Source organism: Macaca fascicularis, chromosome 7, assembly GCF_037993035.2.
Source record: "Macaca fascicularis isolate 582-1 chromosome 7, T2T-MFA8v1.1".
NCBI classification, from domain to species: domain Eukaryota; kingdom Metazoa; phylum Chordata; class Mammalia; order Primates; family Cercopithecidae; genus Macaca; species Macaca fascicularis.
The window spans coordinates 134,342,802-134,356,530 of record NC_088381.1 but is presented as its reverse complement, the minus strand read 5'-3'; the positions used below and the strand labels follow the sequence as shown (position 1 = coordinate 134,356,530).

Genomic DNA, 13,729 nt, shown 5'->3' with positions numbered 1-13,729 from the left:
ACACTACAAATAGCATCTTCTAACTGCCCAAAATTTAAGCTGGAAAACAAGAATTTAGATCAAGCAGAACCCCAGTTCAGTACTGAACCTTAATGATGTTCCTAAAATAAGATAAAATAGTGGGAAAAGGGCATGGGGATACACCAAGATTGAGGTCAGATACCCAAAAGTTGTACAGGTTGCTTCTGTTGCCATGTTTACTAAGGTAATTATATTCAAATTTATTATAATACACAATAAACATTTCATGAATATTTAGTATGTGGGCACACTCATTAAAGGTTTACTTCATTATCTCACTTACCACAACCACCCTCTAAGGCAAGCATATCAGTATTATTTTCCATTTTAAGATGAAAAAAACTAAAGCTTAGAGAAGTAACTCTTAAAAACTTCACTTAGGTATAAACCCAGGTGGTCTAATCCAGAGCCCACCTACTATTCTGAGTATCTGTATGAACTTAAAACATAATATTGTTCATCAAAGGTATTATGTCTTATTTTACAACAGCTTTATTTTAAATATACAATAGCAAAATAATAACTATTTTGGAGGGAGCACTAAGTTTTTGTTTTTCAGATCTCTAGTGTAGCAATACATTTTAAATTTAAAAAGAAAAAAGTAATACCTCAAATACCCCTAAATCACTATTATTCTTCTAAGCTTGATTGTGGGAATGTGTCATTACACTTAAGTTCATAGAATTTTTTCTAAGGTCTATATATTTAGCAGTTTGAACCTCTGTAGCATGTGATACTGAACGAAATAAAATTGCACATATTGTGCAGTGGAAGTAACAGACATTTTCATTTACACTTGTTATGAATGTCTGTGTCTTTTTCTAATAATTTTTCCTGTTTGAAGGAAAACACTTCAGATCAATAATTTTGCTGTCACTAATAGATTTCAGCAATGATGGAATGGTAAACATGAGGCATGTTCCTCAGATTTGGGATTAATAAAATTTTAGAGCTGAAGGGGATTTTAGAGATCATCTACTCAACTTTCCATTTTACAAATAATGATACTGAACTCCCACATAGTGTTCTTTCCCCACATAGTGGTAACAGAACCAAGACTGGTCAGTTTCGATTCTTTGCTATCATTAATTTTTAGAATCAAATAAGAATATATTCAGTCAACATTTTAACATGAAAAAAAGGACAAAGAAAAAAAGAGGTGGTGATTAGGAAATATATATATATATGTACTTTTATTATAAAGGTAAATCCAGGGTAAAATAATTTTCACAATAGAGATAATTGTAGAAAAACCATTATTTCTACAGCAAAAAAAGTAAAAGAATAAATATAAAAATCATACACAGATTTCCAAGAGATCATCTGCAGGAGAGAGACTAACATTTCCTAAAAAGGTGTTGAACAGAACGCAGGTGTATCTTGAAAAATTGTTCAATTTTCAAACAAATTTGGAAGCACTAAATAAAGGTTAAGAGGTTCCACAATTATTACTCACATCTTCAATATGCCTTCATATACTGTGAATTTCCAAATGGAGGGATACATTATGTAGCCCTTTCCACATTTATTTAATCATGTAAAAGCATTTTCATATAATACATACTATAACATCTCCCAGACAAGTGTTGCTAGAACAAAATCTAGGAAACACTGGGAGGCAACATTTGTAGAAAAAAAGACTAAGACCCATAGATGATCATAAATTCAAAATAAAGCAACATAAAGGGCTCTTTAAAAAAATGGGTAAAATATTTCAATTATGTGTATATTACTATTCTAAAATGTCCTTAGAGAACCATTCTGATATAGAGTACAAAAAAGTGGAGGTCAATCATTGTGAGTTCTCCTGACATATAAATTAACCACCCTTGACATCATGGGGGCCTGGGTTTAAGCCACTGATTGTCACACCCTAACTTATTCCAATTCTAATTTGAAACTATCTGCCAGAGGAGCATTTTCATGGCAGAAGCAGGAAAAAGAAGAAACAGTGACTGATATAATGAATTACATTCTTAGGGAAAAAAAGAATGAAGCAAAAAGACATCAAGACTTCAGCGAACCTCTAAAAAAGAAGTTGTCTGCTTGCTCAGCACACTTTTCCCCTTTTTGTGACAGAAACTCCTCTCCTTTTAAAGACTTCCCTTGTTCCCTCTGCTGTGGTCTGAATGTGTGTGTCCCCCTCCAAAATTCACATGTTGAAACCTGACCCCCTACCCCACCCCACCCTGTGATCATCTTAAAGAAGTAGAACCTTTGGAGGAGATTAGGTCCAAAAGGGTCCACCCTCATAAATAGGATTAGTGCCCTCATAAAAGAGGCTTGAGGGAGCCCTCCTGCCCTTCCAACATATATGGACATAGCTAGAAACCACAGTTAAGAAGGCTGTGGAACATGCCCTCACCAGACCAGATCTGCTAGTGCCTTGATCTTTGACTTCCCAACCTCTAGAACTGTAAGAAATAAATTTCTGTTATTTACAAATTACCCAGTCTAAGGTATTTTGTTATAGCAGCCCACACTAAGACACCCTCTCTATGTGATTCTGGTGAGGTTACCTATTTCATATCCCCACTCCCAAGGATGGGCATGTGATACAGACCCAGCCAATCAGGCCTCAACCTCCTGGTTACAACGATGGGCTCCAAAATTGACATGTGAGTCATGCCAGGTGAAGGAGCATCCTGGAAGTTTATATACAAATGTCATGAGAAAAAAAAATTTCCTCTGACTACCGTTTAACCAGCAATTCCATTACTGGGTATATACCCAGAGAAATAGAAATCATTCTACCATAAAGACACATACACATGAATGTTCACTGCACCACTATTCACAATAGCATGGAATCAACCTAAATGCCCTTCAATGGCAAATTGGATAAAGGAAATGTGGTTTGTATACATACAAAATGGTATACTATTCAGTCATTTAAAAAAAATGAGATCATGTCTTCTGTGGGAACATGGATGGAACTGGAGGCCATTATCCTCAACAAACTAATGTAGGAACAGAAAATCAAATACCACATGTTCTCACTTATAAGTGGGAGCTAAAAGAACTCATGGACACAAAGAAGGGAAGGACAGACACTGGGGCCTACTTGAGGGTAGGAGGTGGGAAGAGTTATCGGATAAGCAGGAAAAATAACTATTGGGTACCAGGCTTTGTACCTAGGTGAAGAAATAATCTGTACAACAACCCCTTTGACACGAGTTTACCTATATAACAAACCTGCACATGTACCCTTGAACCTAAAACAAAAGTTAAAAAAAGAAGGAAATATTTCCTCTAGACTCACTAATTGGGAAGGGAAAAACATGAAATTGTCTATTACTATAACTTCTCAATCTACTCCTCCTCTATAACCTCACAATTCTGACTGTAAGAAGAAAGTCAGCCTGCAACATACTCAGAAAACAGGGCACTGAAATGGAGAGTAAGAGTCCATGATTACATTGCTTCCCGATCACATTATTTGAGTCCCTTAGATCAGCTCCTCCTCTGTAATCTACAGCTATGTAAGTTTCCCTCTTCACTTAAGCTAATTTTGATCTCAGTAACTCTCATTTGCAATAAAGAATCCTAATAAAAGGCTCCTGTGTAACTCAAGAGATATATTCAAAAGAACTTGTAAAGCTAAAAAGCTAATACCCAATGAAGGTGGGAATATTAATTAATACATCTTTATTGGAAAGTAAATTATCTATTAAAATTTTTAAGTTCGTACACTCTTGATCCCAAAATTTTACATATAGTAATCTTACATTATAAAAAACTTATAAACACGTAATGATAAATGTATAATATTATTATCTACATTTGTCTCAGTGAAAAATTAGAAACCTCGATGTCCATCAATTAAGGACTAATTAAATATAGCATAACCTACAATGCAATAAGATAGACCCATTAAAGTGGAAGATATATAAAAACATCTTTGAAGATCTCTATGAAATAATTCTGACATGCCAAGGAGTATAATGTAGTAGTTAAGAGCTTACACTCTATGGACAGATTACATAGATTCAGTTTGCAGCCTGTTTGTTTACTGCACTAACTTGAGCAAGTTACTTAATCTCTCTCTGTGACAATTTCCTCAACTGTAAAATGGTGATAACACTAACATATTATTATGAGGATTAAATGAATTAACAGGTTCTGTAACAGGCTCTAGAAGGTATTTTACACTTCATAGGCTCTCAATAAAGTTAACTACTATTATTTTCACTAATATGAAAAGATGTCCAAAATATGCTACCGAGTTAGGGAGTGAAGGAAGAAAGTGTAAAATACTATGTATGAGCAAGAACCACAATCTCAAATGCCTACCAAGGACAGGCAGCCAACACATATTAAACAGAAACTGTGGGAAACTGGAGAATGCATGTCCTATCTTATGCGGACAGGAACTTTAAACAATTATTATCTGAGAAACATGTTGTGTGTTGCTGAATCTTAAGAAGCAAAAAAAAAACAGGGATTTTATATGAAATATCTTTTTTTAAGTGTTAGAAACAAATACTTTTTCTAAAATACAGTAGGGGGCTAATGAAACATTGGTCAAATAGGGCCAGTGGTCTATCAATTTGCAAACTCTGATGTATGACACACATACACATATTCAAATATATCAAATATATGACTGTACACAAAAGAATAAACAAAAAGATTTTTTAAGTGGTTAACACTAGAGAGAAACCAGAGAGGTAATGTGATGAGGCTTAATTTCACATTTTACCTTTCTATGTTTTTACATTCTTTATAACACATAAATACACTTTAAGAAATTTTTTAAACTAATTAAAAGAATGACATAAGAATTTAGGAGCTTTCTTATTTGCAATTTTAAAAATTTTCTTTTATATTTTATATTGACATACAATAATTATACATACTTATGAGGTACACAGTGATGTCTTAATACATATAATGTATGGTGATCAGATTAGAATAATCAATATATCCATCATCTCGAACATTTATCATTTTTTTGTGTTGGGAACATTCAATATCCTCCTTCTAGCTATTTGAAACTGTATATTACTGTTAACTATAGTCACCCTACAATGCTATAGACAAGAATTTATTTCTCCAATCTAGCTGTAATTTTGTATCCTATAACAAATCTCTCCCTGTATCCCCTTCACCTGACTCTTCCCAGTCTCTAGTATCCTCTGTTCTACTTTACTTCTATGAAAGCAACTTTTTTTAGTTTCCACACAATAGTGAGGACATGCAGTGTTTAACTTTCCATTCCTGGCTTATTTCACTTAATATAACATCCTCCAGTTCCATCCATGTTGCCATAAATGACAGGATTTCATTCTTTATGGCTGAACAGTATTCCATTATGTATATATATCACATTTTCTTTGTCCATTCATCTGCTGTTGGACACCAAGATTGAGTCTTTATCTTAGCTATTGTGAATAGTGTTGGAATAAAGATGGTACACATGTCTCCTGCATATACTGATTTCCTTTTCCTTGGGTAAATGCCGAGTGGCAAAATTGATGGATCATATGGTAGTTCTATCTGCAGTCCTTTAAAGAACCTCTATACCATTCTCCATAGTGGCTGTACTTGTTTGCATTCCTATCAACAGTATATAAGAGGTCCTTTTCTCTACATCCTTGGCAGCATTTGCCATTCTTTGCCTTTTTTGTAATAGTGATCCTAACTGGGGTAAGATAATACCTCACTGTGGTTTTGATTAGCATTTTCCTGATGATTAACGATGCTGAACATTGTTTAATATATTTTTTGGCCATTTGTATGTCTTCTTTTGAGAAATATCCCACTTTTTTTTAAATCAGATTGGGTTTTTTGTGGGTTTTTTTGTTTTTTCTGGGTTTTTTAATTTTTTATTTTTTGGCTGTTAAGATGTTTGAGTTCCTTGTATATCCTAGATATTAATCCCCTGTCAGATGAACAGTTTGCAAATATTTTCTCCCATTCTATAGGCTGTCTTTCACTCTGTTGGTTATTTCCTTTGCTGTACAAAAGTTTTTAGTTTGCTATAATCCACTTATTTTTACTTTTTTTGCCTGTGCTTTTGAGGTCTTATTTATAAATTTTTTTTCCCAGACCAATGTCCTGAAACATTTCCCCTGTTTTCTTCTAGGAGTTCCATAGTTTCCTGTCTTACATGTAGGTCTTTGATTTATTTTGGGTTAATTTTTGTACAGAATAAGAGGTGCAGCTCTAGTTTCATTCTTCTGCATTTTTCCCAGAAACATTTCTTAAAGATATTGTCCTTTGATCAGCAAGTGTTCCTGGGACCTTTCTCAAAACTCAGTTGGCTGTAGATATGAGGGGATTAATTTCTGGGTTCTCTACTCTGTTCCTTTGGTCTATTTGTCTGCTTTTACACCAGTACCATGCTGTTCTGGTTACTATCACTTTGTAGTATATTTTAAAGTCTGATAGTATGATGTCTCCAGCTCTGTTCTTTTTGTTCAGGACTGCTTTGGCTATTCTAGGTCATTTATGGTTCCATACATATTTTAACTTTTTTTTTTTTCCTATTTCCGTGAAGAATGTCATTGGTACAGAATGTCACTGATAGGACTGCATTGAATCTGTAGATTGCTTTGGGTAGTGCCCACTTGCAGTTTAATTCAAATGTGACTTCTACAATGTGGATATTAATTTTATGAAAGCATAATCATTTAAGTTTAGACTATAATCAAAATGTTCTCTACGGACTCTTAGGTGAAAGTGAAGAGGGGGTGGGCACCACCGTGTAAATGTTTCTTCATCGTTATACGTCTGGAAATAGTATTTTTACTCTATTCAGTTTCTTCTTCTTTTTTTGATTTTTTGTTTGTTTGTTTGTTTTTGTTTTGTTTTGTTTTTGAGACGGAGTCTTACTCTGTCGCCAGGCTAGAGTGCAGTGGCACAATCTCGGCTCACTACAATCTCTGCCTCACAGGTTCAAGTGATTCTCCTGCCTCAGCCTCCCGAGTAGCTGGGATTACAGGCGCACACCACCACACCCGCCTAAATTTTGTATTTTTAGTAGAGACGGGATTTCACCATGTTGGCCAGGATGGTCTCGATCTCCTGACCTCCTGATCCGCCCACCTCGGCCTCCCAAAGTGCTGGGATTACAGGTGTGAGCCACTGCGCCCGGCTCAGTTTCTTATTTATAAGATATCCAACAGTTCTTAACCACTAATTAGAGTTTAACAATTGTTAATTTTGAGTGCACGTTAATGTGTTTTTTAAAAGAACAAGAAATAAAGCAACATTTCATTTTTACTTAGCATTCAAACTGCACTTAATCTCTTTCACTCATAAGTTTCTGGATTTTTATTAACATTTGGAGCATCAGGCAGACACATTTAGCCATGATCCTGAAATCATGAAGCACTATACAAAGAAATAAATAAACCTATTTATTATAGTAATACCCACTCATTTTCTGATGCCCTGAACCCAAAAGTGAAAATATGTGCTTTCAGACCCTCACTTCAAATCTAATCGGATGTAATATCGCATATAATTCTTGGCAAGTTTATGTGGTTCCCAAGGATATAGTAGATTCAAAACCGGAAGAGGACGGTGAAGTGGGTAAAACCTGAAAAGCACATACGTTATGGAAACATACTATCACATCATAGTAACAGATATTCAGAACAGAATACAGAAATATAATTGTTGACCAGGCACGGTGGCTCACACCTGCAATCCCAGCACTTTGGGAGGCCGAGGCAGGCAGATCACTTGAGGTCAGGAGTTCAAAACCAGCCTGGCCAACATGGTAAAACTCTGTCTCTACTAAAAATACCAAAAAAAAAAAAAAAAAAAAAAATAGCCAGACATGGTGGCAGGCGCCTGTAATCCCAGCTACTCGGGAGGCTGAGGCAGGAGAATCGCTTGAACCCGGGAGGCAGAGGCTGCAGCAAGCTGAGATCACACCACTATTGCCAGCCTGGGTGACAGAGTGAGTCGGTCTCAAAAAAAAAAAAATTTGTATCAAAGAAATGGCTAGACATAAAAACAGTTTTGGTGCTTGTACTTGTTATCTATTTTAAAAATAAAATATAAAAGCACTTTATTCCTTGAAATGAAACATAAATGAAGCATGAATGTGTCAATATCCAACTTAACCGAATAATGTTTTCATGGTAGTGCTAGAATATATGCTTCAAGACAAGAAAGATTGAACTGTCTTAATCACTATTGTGTCCCTCACTTACCACAGGGCCTTGGTACATAGTAGATGTTGAATACTGAATACACTATGTTTACCTTGATGAACCCATACTTACCCCCATTTAAAGGTAAGGAAACTGTGGTAAAATGTGCTTATCTTGAAAGTGGGAGAAGAGGCATAACTTTTGACTTCTGTCAGTGTCATTTTGATCACCAGAATCAGCATAACAGCATTTTCAGAATTTTTTTTACCTATAATTTCAAATTTTTAGTTTTTAAGATATCAAATTTCATTACTCTAAAATAATCCTCCCACAAATGATATGCAATTAAAGCAATATACAAAATTAAATACTATAAAACCTCTCAAACACACATCATTATAAATATTATCCTGTTACCAGAAAAACATACCTTTTAAAAACTATTCAACCTCACTCCACCTACCCTAAACTATCCTTTTAGTAATAATAGCCAAGTTCTGGTTTACCTAAATGTTTCCTAAGGTACCATATAAATTTCACACCACCCAGTTTTTTATTAAACACCTTCTATACAGTTACTTCATTAATAGATGCTATGACAAAAGGGCACAAAAGAAGTAAAGAACACAACCATATGTCTCAAGAACTTTAAAATCTACTTTGAATAAGACATATATACACGAAACTGTGGCAAGTTGCTCCCAAAGCAACATACAAAGAGGAAGGAACCAAAAATGACTGAGTATCTCATCTGAAAATGCTAGGCATTTTCATATGTGTTACCTCTATTAGTTCTGAAAACCGTGTAAAGTAGGTATTGTCATCTTTATTTTGGAGGAGAAAACTGAAATTCAGAGAGGTTAAATGGCTTCCCAAAATAAAGGGCTAATGAGGGTCTGAAATCCAAGTCTATCTGACTCCAAAGTTCTATCCTTTTTAAGCTACACCATGCAGCCTCCCACATATAGATGATTACAGGGTATAAACAACATTTATAAACATTGTAAGGAAAACAAAGACATCAATGAAGAGAATAATTCCTAGGAAATATTTTATTGACAAAGTCAGTCCTGAGCTGTGTCTGAAACCTAAGTATAAGACTGCTAATAACAGAAAGATTGTCACAAAAATTTCTAAATAAAAAATCTAAATATTTTCCTTCTTTGATCATTCTATTTCTTATTCTCTTGCATTTTTAAGTATAACCTACCCTCCCCTATAATCGTTTCCATTACAAAGACAGAAAAAAATTAACTAGGTCTAATATCCTATATTTCTCCTTCCTGCTGGTCAGAATGCTAAAAGATAGAAACATATATTGCCATGAGAGCCTTGAAGTGATCTTAGAAACCAATTTCTTCATTTTAGTGGTAAGAAAAGTTGAGAGAGGGTTACATAATACACTGAAGGTTACAAAACTTTACTAGCCAAAATAGTATGAGAACATAGTTCTTACAGTGTTCTTTCTATGATCCAGTGCTCCTTAAATTTTTTGCCACGAAGTGCCAATAATACAGAAGAATGATGAGATCTGGAGCTCACTTGAAATATAATGGGTTCGCTTGAAATTTCTTTGAAGTTTCTAATTTCATCTTAAAGCCTCACGTAAATTCTATACTTTGTGCCTAATTTACTCATGATTATCTTCTCATTAAAGTTATTTAAATTAATACCATCAAGTAAAATTGGTACTTAAAAAATTATTATGTTTGTTTCCATGGCTTAGATTCTAAGCCTTATAGTATCCCTTGACACAATGTCATGTACTTCAGTTTGAGAAGAATGCCCCAATTATGGTGACAATTCCTTCATCGTATTTCATTTCCTTGCTGCTTTATTTTCCAAATTAAGAATTCTTTTTAAACCTAATTACACTCTTTCAAAATGTATCAATACTGACAAAGCTACTGTTAAAATTGTTGGGTGTGTTTAAACACAAAATTTTCAAGAAGCTCTACTTAGTTAAAATTAATTGATTAAATACCATTTAGTTTATAAATTCATTAAAGAACCTGGATAGAACTTCTACTTAGCAATATTTCATTAAACATTTCCTTTTTGAGAGGTCACTCAAAAAAAAATTTTAATGAAAGTAAGATTACATGCCATTCATATTAACTACAGTCCCAATTACTTTTAAGTAGGTTAAACAATCTTTTCTTCTTCCTTGGTATTTATCTTTTCTGCCCAGATGTGAAGGAAGAAATCCTTTGTGGTTTCACTACTTTCTTTTTCAGGTTTTTTTTTTTTATACATTTCAAATTCCAAATATGCTTCATTATTCTTCAATCCTATTTACAGAAACAGAGTAATAGATTTTATCTATTTTACTGATTGTTTTTAAAAACTCTCTGTTCAACTTAGCCAGGAATCTATCACCAGTAAGAGTAAAAATAGACTCTTATTCATCACTTCCTCCCTAAAAACATACTATTGATTTTCCACCAAACGCCTGTTTGAAGTCAAATAGTCGTATGTGTTTTTAATATATTTAAAACTCTAATTGTATAGCAACTAAGACTTTTTCAAGTCTTTGGTCAGTGATGATAGTATTAAGTACATTCACTTTGAAGTCAAATCGTCACGTGTTTTTAATATAACCAAAATTCTTCTAGTGTAGCAACTAATACTTTTTCAAGTCTTTGACTAATGATGATAGTACTAAGTACATTCATTAGAAATTAATTTAACATTTTCCTACTTTGATTAAACATTTAATTCTCTAATACATTGCTTCCAACAAAAAATTCACAAAATAACAATCTAATTCAAGAAATAGGATTCCTTTCAAGTCATAGCTCAATATTAAAAACACATATTGAAAAAAACAGCTAAGTTTGCCAGAACACACAATTCCACTTAGTAGGCTTTAATAGTAATTTGCCTACTTAATGACATCTATTCTCAAAACAGATATATGTATATATCCTTATCAATAAATGGGCTTTTCAGAAAATAATACTGACACATAATATACCAGAACAGGTTTCAAGAATGTAAAAATGTAAATGCTTAAACAATTGCAGAGTTATAAGGGTAGCATCTGCTTGGCTTAAACTTGTTTTCTGAATATTTTGAATGACTTCATTTATGAATAACTGAAATACTCCCTACATGTTACTGTAATATTTTGATGTTCTAATTTACAATTAGTCTTTTAACTAATCTCTAGTACCTAGTCTATTTGTTCCAATACCTCTTACTGAGTTCAAATCAACAAGTTAGTGCAATTAAAATGTATATTACTACAGCAAAAATATGATTTTTAAAAATGCTCTTTCCTAAAAATTTGTACCTTTTTCTCATTCATGCCACTATTAGTGACAATTTAGGTAATGGATTATCATCTTTGGCTAAGTGCCTCGGTATCAAACATTAGCTGTAGCGAACTAATATGATATTAAGTAGCCAATGGGATAATCTATATGATTCTACATTATATACATACATGTAGTCATTATTTTCCTGTTAACCTTTCTGTAGAGCTTTCACAGTGGTAAAACTAATATGCTGCTTTGATAAACAGCTTCTTTCAAAATAGAAAAAAAGTATATGAAGAGTGACACATTCTAGATATAGTGAGTCTGCTGTGTAACTAGTAAGATTGACTTTAAGTATAATTACTACTAAAGCTGTTAGAAAAAAATTCTACATCTGCACCACATCTTGTTTCTAGTTTTGTAGTAGTAGATACTTGTTTATTTGCTTCATGTTACTCATTACCACATTACCTTTAGTCTCTTCTATAAATAGTAATAGAAATAGAGAACATTAGACACAGAAATATTTCAAACTAGACCTTAGGTTACCAAACACCATGTGACTTTCATTTCTGTCAAGTCAACATAAGACAGTTTCGAACAAAGATATTGTTCTTAAAGATGGACAGTAACATTCAACTTAAAATGTTTCCACATACAGCCTATTTTACATACATACATATTCTCATTTTCCTGATTTAAAAAAATTAGTATAACTAGAATATCCACGTTACATTAATTATCATAATCTCATTTTCAAGTGCTTAATAATTCAAAATAATGAAGCAAAAAATGCTTCTGCTAAATATTTCCCTTTCTACCATTATTCTTTCATAAACCTAATACAATTAATTTATTTGATGAGAAGTCTCAACAGACTATGTATTAAATTTGCCAAATTCATAACTGAAATGAAGATAACAAAAACATCTAATGGATGTAAAGTTTCAGAGAACAAGTATCTTTCAACAGGCAATAAAAAATGTCACAAAGAAGTCAATTAAAAACTTCAGAAATGACAATATGATTTCACAAAATACTAAGTAACATATTGTAAAATGTGTGTGTGGGTAGATCACACTTTCCACTATATTTGTAAAACAGATGTAGATAAAATACTTAAAATTAGTATTATGAAGCATGCCAAGAAGATTTTCTAAAAGAGGCCCTCCACCTTTTAAGAGAGCCACAAATTATAATTTACAAAAACTACAGTTCAACTCAACTTTCTTAAGTATGAAATCACAATACTTGAGTTCAGTAAAGAATAATTCTACATAGTAAACTGCAAAACCTGAAGTTCTAGAATACACAAATTTGCATAGCACAGCTTCATTTTTGTAAGTTCTTTCCTCAAAATCATATATCAGGCAAGACCACAGAAATTAAGCTGTTGATAATGAAACCCACTAGTTACAGACTTGAGAAAAATCAGTTTTCTTTCCTCTCCATCACAGTAGACAATATCTGTATCAATAACTTTTCAAGAAAAAGCGTAAGTTATTTCTGACTTCAAATATACATGTTACCATCAAAACCTACTTTCCTCTATTACCACTTTTTCCAAATCTGTAGCTGCCTTTTCATTCCTTCAGCTACATCCTTCTTCCCGGCCCTAGACTACTGTACCTCATTCTCATAATAGCTTCCCCTGATTGTCTTTAATTCCACTGTCAATGTTAATGTTATCTTCTCTCTGACATTTTACCTATGCCACCTACCTATTCCACTTGAGCTTTCCAAGGCCTTTATATTACATTTTTATTCTGCTCAGGAGCCTCACCATCAACTACATATTTATTTATAAAGTGGCAGCTGACTTTCAACTCCCCTTAAAATTGCCAGTTTCTTCTTGACTCTAGCAAATGTATTAAATTCTCCCTTCAGGTAGTCATATTTGCTCCTAATCCATCTGAATATGGAATTTCTTTTGCAGTTAACCCCAAACTCATAGAAAATGTATTTAGAAAAGTTTTGCACAATAATTACATGCAATGTTTCTTGAGTTGTTTGCCTATCAATGTTATCCATATCAGACTGTAGGGACACGAGATAAGGTCTGCATCTTTCAAAGCAGTCTGTACAACACCTACCTGCTATGTCACTTCACAAAGCTAAGATGATTCGTTAAATGAAACTATTATTTAATGGAAAGCTTAAGCAGAAATGTTCCTTTTAAAAATAGTTCTACAGTTTAACTTTTAAACATCTACGGCCTTTTTTATTTCCACAGACAACTGACATATTTTGGTTTCTCACTACTCTATTAATTGTTAAAGAATGGCTAGAATTTAAAGTGCAAGTTGAGGGTAGATAAAGGATATACACTTTCACATCCCA

General features: G+C 33.4%; 1 protein-coding gene across 43 annotated transcripts in view; it reads right to left on the bottom strand.

Moving 5' to 3' along the window:
• GPHN (gephyrin) overlaps window positions 1–13,729 on the bottom strand; it is a 734,620-nt gene that overhangs the window by 718,858 nt on the left and 2,033 nt on the right. The window lies entirely within an intron of this gene.